Below are 10882 nucleotides of genomic sequence, written 5' to 3' on the forward strand. Positions count from 1 at the left end.
TCATTCTTTTCAATCAATGTTCTTACCCGGTGGTTCTCGTGAAGATGCTCTACAAGTTCATCATTATTCGTTCTTTTTCTTCTCCGATAGATCCAATTCAAGCTTTGTTGAACATATCCCTTTCCTCGTTCCAAATGTTTTCTCATGCCGGTGCACCCCTAATCATTCACCTCTCGCTATTCTTTTGTTCCGGAGTGCTGAAGATATCTTAGGAGATTCGTGTTTTCATTCCTAATCCATTCAAGATATCTCGAGGTTGTTATCTCATTCAAGCTATTTTATTCAACCGGTGCAATCTCTCTTCAAATCGTTCAACGGTGTTTCTTTTGAGTGGGCCCTAACCCACATGTCTTTTTCCAGGATCTTACCCGACTCTTCTAATTTTATCGGAGCTATTCTCGAATCTTTCAAAGTGTGACGTAAGAATGAATTTTCATCAGTCAAGCACCTTTCTCCAAGATCTTTCAAATTCTTTTCATTGTTGTTTCAACCTTTCTATTCTTCATTATTCCAGAGTGTCTCAACAATTCATGGTGGTGTTTCTCATCGTCATTCTCGGATTTGAAGACCGAAGAAGATTTTTCTCTCAATCTTACTCCATTCTCTTCAAGATTCATGGCTCTAGCTTCGTGCCATCCTCTCATAATTGTTTTCGATTGTGAGAATTCTTTTCACCCATCCAGAGCAATTAAAGATTCTTTACAATTTGATTCTCAAGCCCTACTAACCGGAGCTTTGTGAAGCTTTCCGCAAACTTAATCTCCAAGTTGTTCCTCAAGGATTCCTTGCCAACCTCCAAGTCCCTCCTACTTTGGATGATCAGATTCGTGAGGCTCAACTTCGTGATGCTATGGGGAAGAAGGTGAAGATTGGGATTGCCAAGAGCCAACCCAAGTACAAGTGCTATCGTCTTGATGACAAGGATACTCTATTCTTTGAGGATCGCATTGTTGTTCCTAAGGGTGACCTTCGTAAAGTCATTATGAACGAGGCTCACAATTCACTCCTCTCTATTCATCCCGAAAGTACAAAGATGTACCATGACCTCAAGCAGTCGTATTGGTGGACTCGAATGAAGCACGAGATTGCTCAGTTCGTGAATGAATGTGATGTCTGCAGAAGAGTGAAAGCAGAACACCAACGACCAACTGGTCTCCTCCAACCTCTTGCCATTCCAGAATGGAAGTTTGTCCATATTGAGATGGACTTCGTGACTGGATTTCCCAAGTCTAAGCATGGCAATGATGCTATCTTTGTTGTCATCAAAAAGCTCACTAAAGTGTCTCATTTTCTTCCTATCAAAGAATCTATCACAGCAGCTTAGTTGGCAGAGCTATATACCTCCAGGATTGTCTCTCTGCATGGCATTCCGCAGTTGATATCTTCAGATCGTGGAAGCATCTTCACTTCTAAGTTCTGGGACTCCTTTCAGAAGGCTATGGGCACTAGCATTTGCTTCAGCACAGCCTTTCATCCTCAAACTAGTGGCCAAGTCGAGCGAGTCAATCAAATTCTTGAAGATATGCTCAGGGCATGTGTCATTTCTTTCGGTATGAAGTGGGAAGATTGTCTTCCATATGCCGAGTTCTCCTACAACAACAGCTTCCAAGCGAGTTCGGGCAAGGCCCCATTCGAGATTCTCTATGGCAGAAAGTGTCGTACTCCTCTTAACTGGTCAAAGACTGGTGAACGCCAACTTCTTGGCAATGACTTGATCACAGAGGCTGAAGAAATGTGCAAAGTCATTCATGAAAATCTCAAAGCCGCGCAATTGCGCCAGAAGAGTTACTATGATAGCAAGCATCGTGACTTGGCTTTCGAGATCGAAGACCATGTCTACCTCCGCATCTCTCTAATGAAAGGTACTCGTCGCTTCGGTATCAAAGGGAAGCCTGCCCCTAGATACGTGCGTCCTTTCAAGATCACTGGCAAAAGAGGTGATCTCGCCTATCAACTTGAGCTTCCATCCAACTTTGCAAACGTGCACAATGTGTTTCACGTGTCTCAGCTCCGCAAGTGTTTCAAGACTCCTGACCGCACCATCAACTTCGAAGATATTGATCTCCAAGAAGACCTGTCTTATCATGAGCATCCCGTTGCTATTCTTGAAGAAACTGAGTGCAAGACTCGCAACAAGTCTATCAAATTCCTGAAAGTGAAGTGGTCACATTATTCCGACCGTGAAGCCACCTGGGAACGCAAGGACCACCTCCGTTCCGAATATCCGGAGTTTTTCCAGTCCTAGATCTCGGGACAAGATCCTTTCGTAGTGGTGGAGTGTTGTAAAGCCCCGTATGTAACTTGCCATATTTGTATTCCAACTCTTGCCATTTTCGGCACTAAGTTATGATATTTCCTCGTTGTTGGGTTTCGTCTTCATTTTCCATTTTGTCTTTGTCATGCATCTCATATCATGTCATCATGTGCATCGCATTTGCATACGTGTTCGTCTCATGCATCCGAGCATTTTCCCCGTTGTCCGTTTTGCATTCCGGCGCTCCTATGTCCTCCGGTGTCCCCTTTTGCCTCCTTTCATGTGCGGGTGTTAAACTTTCTCGGATTGGACCGAGACTTTCCAAGCGGCCTTGGTTCACTACCGGTAGACCGTCTGTCAAGTTTCGTGCCATTTGGACTTCGTTTGATACTCCAATGGTTAACCGAGGAACCGTAAAGGCCTCGTGTGTGTTGCAGCCCAACACCCCTCCAAAGTGGCCCAAAATCCATCCAAACCCCCTCCATCTTCTTGGTCGTTCGATCACGATCGCATGGCTGAAAACCGTGCTCTATTTGGAGTCTCCTAGCTCCTTCTATCTATAAATAGGTGCACCCCCCCGAAATTTGCGGTTGAAACCCTAACCTACTTACCCTCTCCGCGCCGGACGTGTCCGTCCGCCGCCGGACATGCCGCACTGCCGCCCGCGTCCAACCAGTGCCCGCCACATGGCGTGCCACCGCCCGCCGCCGCGCCGGCCCGCTCGGCCTAGGCGGGGCCCTCCCGGCCCACGCATCCGCCCGCGCCCCCGCTCCCGCGGCTCCGCCCGGTGCCGCCGCCTCGCTCGCCGCCTCCTCGTCGCTGGCGTTGTTCGCCGCCACGGCCGAAGCCACGCGCCTGCCGGCCGCGCCGCCGCCGTCTCCAAGCTCGTCGCCGGAGCTCCCGCGCCTTCGCCGCCTCCTCGCCCTACCTCACCGCCGACCCCGCCTCCGGCCGGATCTGGCGAGGGATCGGCCAGATCCGCCGCCACCGCTCTTTTCCGGCAAAGCTCCGGCGAGGTCGAGCTCCTCCTAGGTTCGCGTGCAGTTTGGAGTCAAACCCTCGGTCTGTTCCGGAGAGGTCTAATTTTCTCTAAGTCCTCGTCCCTGTTTATTTTTTTAGCATTGTTCTTCGCATCGTAACTTTGCATTCGTAGCTCCGTTTTGAGCGTGTAGCATATCAAATTGTTCGTCTCGAGACCCTCTTCATTTCATTCCATTGCACCATGCTTGTTTGAGTTCATCTTGATGCCCGAAAGGCTGTTGCAAGAGTGCTATGTAATGTTAGTGTCTGTTTCTTAACAGATTATTGACATTTGTCATTTTTGCCATGATTAATGTGTGTTGCATATGAGTATGAGCTCTACATGTGTTTTGTTATATGCCATGCCATCTTTACAGGGGTGTATGCCATGTATTTTTGTGATCAATGTGGCAACTAGCACAAGTATGCAAAGTAGCTCTCGTGATGTTGCTGATTTCAGGGACTTAGAATTCTTCTAAGTCATTTCCCTGATGTTATTTTCATGCCATGTATTCTTGTTGCTACAGAGTGATCCATGCCTCTTTTGAGCATGTTCAGTAAGGATGTTTTTAAGATATTGTTATGCTCTATCCATCCATGTCTTTGTTTGCAATTATGGAGTACCCTAGAATGACTCAATATTGCTCTACTTTTGCGATAAAATGTTCCTGGCAGATTGTTTACGTGTTAATCAGGTTTGCCGAGGTTGTTGTAGTTGATCCATGCATGCTATGAGTTTGTTCTTGCCATGGTTAGTTACTTTAACATGTCTTCTTGCTGGGTGTATGCTTAGTTTGTCATGCAATGCCTTGTGGTGAGTGCATCGAGCACGCAAACATGCCTACGTAACTCTGTTTTTGGCATGTCCAGTTTTCTGCAAAGTCTGAATCTGTTAACGTAACTTGCTATGTTCATATGGTTGCCATCATATCTTATGATCCTTTTTGGCTTATGGTGAGTAAGGGACCTTTGTTATATACTTTGAGTAGGTTCATGCCATGCCTTGCTTTGCCATGATATGTTCCTGTAGCACGTTGATAACTTGCTCTAAACATCGGTTCCTGATGTGAAATCATGTCATGTTGTTATTTTCACTAAGTCTGAGAACCTGATATCTTTTGCACTTTTTCCATGCTTGTTTGAACATGCTATTATGTGATTTAGTCATAGATCAGTGTTCATCTTTTGTCAAGCATCTTGAGTGGATCACTGCCATGTGCTTTGTTGCTATGTTAGAGTGCAGTAGCTTGTTTTTCTTGATGCATTTAGATGGCATCGTGCTGTTAATAGCAGAATAGTGCCATTATTGTTTTGCTTGCCATTTGCAAACCGTGCATCCGATTCAGGTGATCTTTATATCGATTTCGACCGAAATCAACCCATCTTTCCAGCAGCACTCTTGGTTTGCCAAGTTGAGGCCTGGTTCAATCTTTTCCTTCCGGAGCACGCATATGCATTGCATATCACATCCCGCATATCATGTCATGTTTTGCATCATGTTGCTTGCGCATTGCACCGTGGTTGATCGTGGTTCCCTTTGCTTGTGTTCTTGTGTTGGGTAGAGCCGGGAGATGAGTACATGATCGAGGAACCCGTTGAGTACGCTTACGAGGATCAAGCTTACGTCAACTCGGAGAACTTTGCAGGCAAGATGACCATACCCTCGAAATCACTTCTATCTTTGCTTGCTAGTTGCTCGCTTTATTGCTATGCCTATGCCTCAATACCTACCACTTGCTTATCATGCCTCCCATATTGCCATGTCAAACCTCTAACCCTCCTTGTCCTAGCAAACCGTTGTTTGACTATGTTACCGCTTTGCTCGGCCCCTCTTATAGCGTTGCTAGTTGCAGGTGAAGATTGGAGTTTGTTCCTTGTTGGAACATGTTTATTGTTGGGATATCACTATTATATCTTGTTTACTTTAATGCATCTATATACTTGGTAAAGGGTGGACGGCTCGGCCTTATGCCCGGTGTTTTGTTCCTCTCTTGCCGCCCTAGTTTCCGTCATACTGGTGTTATGTTCCTTGATTTTGTGTTCCTTACACGGTTGGGTTATAATGGGAACCCCTTGACAGTTCGCTTGAATAAAACTCCTCCAGCAAGGCCCAACCTTGGTTTTACCATTTGCCACCTAGCCTTTTTCCCTTGGGTTTCGCGGACTCAAGGGTCATCTTTATTTTAACCCCCTCGGGACAGTGCTTCTCTAAGTGTTGGTCCAAACTGGGCGATGTCCGGCGCCCCCTGGGCAACCAGGGTCTATGCCAACCTGACGTCTTGCCCATCCGGTGTGCCCTGAGAACGAGATATGTGCAGCTCATATCGGGATTTGTCGGCACATTCGGGTGGTTTTGCTGGTTTAGTTTTACCATTGTCGAGATGTCTTGTAACCGGGATTCCGAGTCTGATCGGGCCGTCCTGGAGAAGGAATATCCTTCGTTGACCATGAGAGCGTGTGCGGGGCTAAGTTGGGACACCCCTGCAGGGTTTTGAACTTTCAAAAGCCGTGCCCGCGGTTATGGGCATATGGGAATTTGTTAATGTCCGGTTGTAGAAAACCTAAAACTTAACTTGATTAAAATGAATCAACAGCGTGTGTAGCCGTGATCGTCTCTTTTCGGCGGAGTCCGGGAAGAGAAGACGGTCTCGAGTTATGCTTGAACGTAAGTATTTCTAGGATCACTTCTTGATCATAGATTCTCGAACATGCTTTGCCTTGCTCTTCTCGCTCTCATTTGCGTATGTTAGCCACCATATATGCTAGTGCTTGTTGCAGCTCCACCTCATACCTTTTACCTACCCATAAGCTTAAATAGTCTTGATCGCGAGGGTGTGAGATTGCTGAGTCCCCCGTGACTCACAGATTACTTCCAAAACCAGATGCAGGTGCCGATGATACCATTATAGGAGATTCGACTAAGCTCAAGTGGGAGTTCGATGAGGACTCAGGACAATACTACGTTTCCTTTCCACACGATTAGTAGTGGAGCCTAGTTGGGGCGATCGGGGACATTACACATCTGGGGTTGTCTTTATTTTGGTTCCGTAGTCGGACCTTGATTGTATCTGGATGATTGTAATGTTATATTTATGTATTGTGTGAAGTGGCGATTGTAAGCCAACTATGTACCTCCTTTACTGTTCAGTACATGGGATGTGTAAAGATTACCCCTCTTGCGACATTGCCTACAATGCGGTTATGCCTCTAAGTCGTGCTCCGACACGTGGGAGATATAGCCACATCATGGGTGTTACATGTGGTCCCTTGAGAACGAATGTTCTTCTGCTAACAATTTTCGTACAAGTGAGACATTAAGGCAAATGTAGAAATGTAGTTCAAATTTTGATGTGATATCATAGATAGTACCTTACGCTGCAGCCGAGACCAATGTGTAAAAAGATTATTCCAGTCACCGTCGGATAAATGTAGCATCGGAGACTTTACAGAAATCTCGTTTAGAGGCTTGCCATCGAAGTGCGCCTGCCTTAGGTAGGAACGATACTTCATCAACGAGTGCTTGAAAAGCGCAACCAACCCTTGCTCATCTTCACAATCCAGTTTGGTCCTCGCCTATTTAAAAGAATGAAACCTTGTGTCTTTTGTCAGCAGAAACATATGTAGTAATGACCATGAATAACATTAGTACATTACTTACGCGTAAGTTGCGGAGGAAGACTGGAAATTGTTCTCTGTCTACGGTATAATCTTTCCATGAAGGAAAGATGCGCACAAAGTTCCTGACAACAATATAAGCTTTGTCTTCTAAACTGGGAAGAAATGGAACATGGGTCCTATTTGCCGCAATTGGGGCTCTCTCTGGTTCGAAAAGGGATTTGGCAACTGGATTTGGTGTACTCTTTGCTAGAATGGGGGTTTTTGCGTCGTAGAGCTAGTGCTATGTCAACTGGCATAATCATAATGTTTGTTGCAGTTGGGGTCTGCTGAGTTGGGGCATCAGAAATGACCAATGTAGTAGGGCTAGAGTCTGCTAGAGTTGGGGTGTTTTGTGGGTCAGGTGATATTGCAACTACACCTAACGGGCTATTTGATTTATCAGGTGCCACTACCTTTTCCAAATACTTTGCTTGTGCTCATCCATGATCAGCAATCGCCCTCTTCCTTTTGAACGTCTGATACACAAGAACAACATTTGAATGGATAAATATGGTATGATGACAGATGTAATATGTACCAAAAATGGATAGGCAAGCCGTATTCACATACACGATGTGTAAACTAAGCTAATGGCAGTTCAACAAAGTAGAAGCAATGCAAAGCATCAGTTGCAAGATATGTGCGACAAATATAACCTTGGAAAGTTAGAGCAAGCACCTTGATGGGTGAATAAGATAGGGCATCTTCCTCTGACTCCTCCACTAGGGAGCTACATTGACTTAGATCTCCCTCTAGCTCAGAATCACTGTTAGGATCATATTCTGAGCATGAATCTGTAGGTGTAGAGCATTTGCATTGCATTGCATCCAGACTTGATTTCAGTCCCTTAATGCCAAGTTTGACAGCCATGGCATTGTTCTGCTTTATTATTTTCATGCGCGCAAGCTCATAGTCATTATGATGCTGTTCAGAATCTGAGATTTATGAAAACATAAAAAGTAGTCAGATTATCTATGGAATGCATTGCGGATTCAACTCGAAGAGTGTCTCCCTATAAACCCCCGCATATGCAAAGTTCACCCCCAATCGTGCTGACCAGACCACACACAGAAATGCAAACCCCTTATGTCTCAATAACAGGTAGACACACATTTCAAAACTGAAGTAGGAACATTAGAATCATATGAAATTCATATTTGAACAAATAAACTAAGGAATTATGAGTGGCATAATGTTTAGCTTCAAGGGCGAAGTGTTGGTAGTGCGACACAAAGCAAGTAGGCAGATTGTATTCCATGTAAAAGATCGAAGCCTATGTAAAAGCTGGAAATGGCACTTTCTTTCTCTACAATGCAGTGTTCGTTGCCCACACATGATGGAAGAGATCACATAGAGAAATACTATTCACTCATGTCTACGGTTGCAGTATTTAGAAACAGGGTGGTCCACCCTAAAAGAATATTGACAACAAATATGACAAGGCAAGCATAGATGTAGTGAATCAATCATTTACTTGTGAGCTCACTAGGACAAGTATGCAGAATTGTAACTCCAGTAAGAGACCGTCCAAAATCTGAATCAAGAAGTTTGTCTAGCACTTATTGTTTGCAACTAATCGATGTGAATAATTGGATATTATATCGAATGAGTAAGAAAGACAAGTAAAATTTTCAACAAACCTGGCTTGCCGTAGTAATCTGGGTCAATGTCACTACGACCAACAATCCAAAATGACTAGTGTCTGTTCCTAGGGCCGGAATTTTGAAAACCCTGTGAACTTTATTGGTACTAAAGATTACCGAAACACATCTGGACCATTAAGTGTAGGTAGCACTGAGCACACAACAAACCCTAATGACAATCCTGCGTAATGAGTAATGAATCAATTAGGAAATGGGTGATGAGGAGTGGCTGCTGAGTGTTGAGGACTTATCTGAGGATAAATCGGGTTGGCTTAGTGGGTGATGCATGCCTGAGCCCTGAATGGACTGGGAAGGTAGGCACGGCGGTGCGCCCGGGCAGCGGTGACGCTGTTGGGCGAGCGGCTCCTGACCTCCTGTTAGTCCGACGTCTCCACCTAGAGTCATGTCGTCTGGGACGGCAAGTCACCAGCGAGGCAGGCGGCTAGGGGCGAGTAGAGATCGGAAGCGCGCAACAGAACAGAGGGGAATCGGGGCTTGGGACGACCCAAAATCCCAGGGTGGGCCGGCCCACCGTGGGCACCATGTAGAGATACACACCCGAGCGGCGAACATGCATTTTCGAAACTAATTTAGGAACATTTAGCTGTCCAATTAAACGAATCTGTTTTAATAATATCAGATTCGTATTTGAACAACTAAGCTTGTTTAGCTTGATGGGTCAAGCAGTGCTATTATGACACGAAGCACGTATTCTGATCATATAGTGATCATAAAAGGGGGAAACCAGAGAAATGATATTTAGCAGCCATTGTTTGCTTCGAACTAAGAACTAAATTCTAAGAGCTGAAAAGAAAGTAGAGTAACCAAGTTAAGATCTATTTTCTGGTTGAGATCAAAAAGTTGAGGAGATATGAAGTACCACATCTCTTGCGGCGCCGTGTAGGCATTGGGGGTGCGATGGCTGTCGGTGGCGTTGAAGCAGATCTGATATGGTAGACGGGTGCATCGGGGGATAAGTCCCGTTGCGGTGGAAGAGAAGGTCGTGTGAGTGGCCCCGGCAAAGAGGACGACAACGCCGATGAAGCGAGAGGACGTAATGCAAGGCTCTTGGTCCGTCGCCATGGATGATAAACGTCCATCTCTAGCAGTGGACGACGCGGTCTTGGTAGGCGCCCCCGCATGGTGGAGGACGGTGGCGATGGATGTGGTGGAGGACGACTGTGATGGATGTCGTGGAGGACGGCGGCGATGGATGGGGTGGCGGATGGAGGCTGCTGTGGGGATGGTGTTCTAGCGCGGACAGTGTATGAATGGTAAAATAGAGGGAGAGGTACGGGGAACCATGTTTTTGGGACGCGCCTGTCTGAAATATGGGGAAGTTAGGAACTTAGCCCCCGTTTAAAATTTGGACGTCTCGTCGGTTGGGGATACGATGGTAATCTCGCATCTCGCCAATATTTGCCCAGAGCGATTTTGGGCGAGGAGAGGGTGGTTGGCGCCCATGGTTGGCGCCCATGGTGTATGAACGGGGCTGACAGGTAGGGCGGTTGTGTCATGTCTGAGTGAAGTTACAAACCTGCCCCTATTGAAAATATTTGCCTACATCGATTTCGGCCGAGCCGAGTTTGTTTTGCCGCCCACCATGTATGAATGGGGAAATGGAGGGAGAAACAGAGGTCTTTCGGATGAGCTTGAATCAAATGTGTTTTTCTGCCCATGTTTAGCGCTCACCGTGTCGGAATGGGCTCAGAGGCGGTCGTGTCACGTCTTATTGAAGTTACTATCCTACCCCTATTTAGAGCAGTGGAAATCGGGCCGATGGATTGTCCGTGTAATGGGTAGACAGTAATTTCCATCTCCCAAACACTTGGCTTCGGGCAGCCGACGTGGGAGTGGACATTTTGCCGCTTCTTTTGAATTTTGGGACAATAAGAATCCACGTTTACCCTGGTAACTAAATTCGAATCCATTTTGTATTCCTATATGAATCTTTATAAATCATTCTATGTGTTTTTATATATCTTCAAAAGGACGACAAAGATGTATTCCACTGTCATATATGAATATGGTTTACAAATGCCGATACTCAAATTCAGAAGCTAGAATCTAGTTTAAGGTGAATTCGAATATTTGGAACACTTCATGTCCAACTCAAATGTCACACGCAACATAATGTGTACTCCCATTTTGATATGTACACAAGCGATGTATCAAGATTCAAATACCGAGTGAATCAACCAAGAATGTACAGAACTAACGGACATATAAACACATATAGAGTATATGGATCAATAATATCAACTAACATACATAAGCCAGGTTGCTGTACTTTTCTTTGCTACAACAA

Source organism: Triticum urartu, chromosome 7A (assembly GCF_056163025.1).
Source record: "Triticum urartu cultivar PI428250 chromosome 7A, HENAU_Tu73, whole genome shotgun sequence".
Classification (NCBI taxonomy): Eukaryota; Viridiplantae; Streptophyta; class Magnoliopsida; order Poales; family Poaceae; genus Triticum; species Triticum urartu.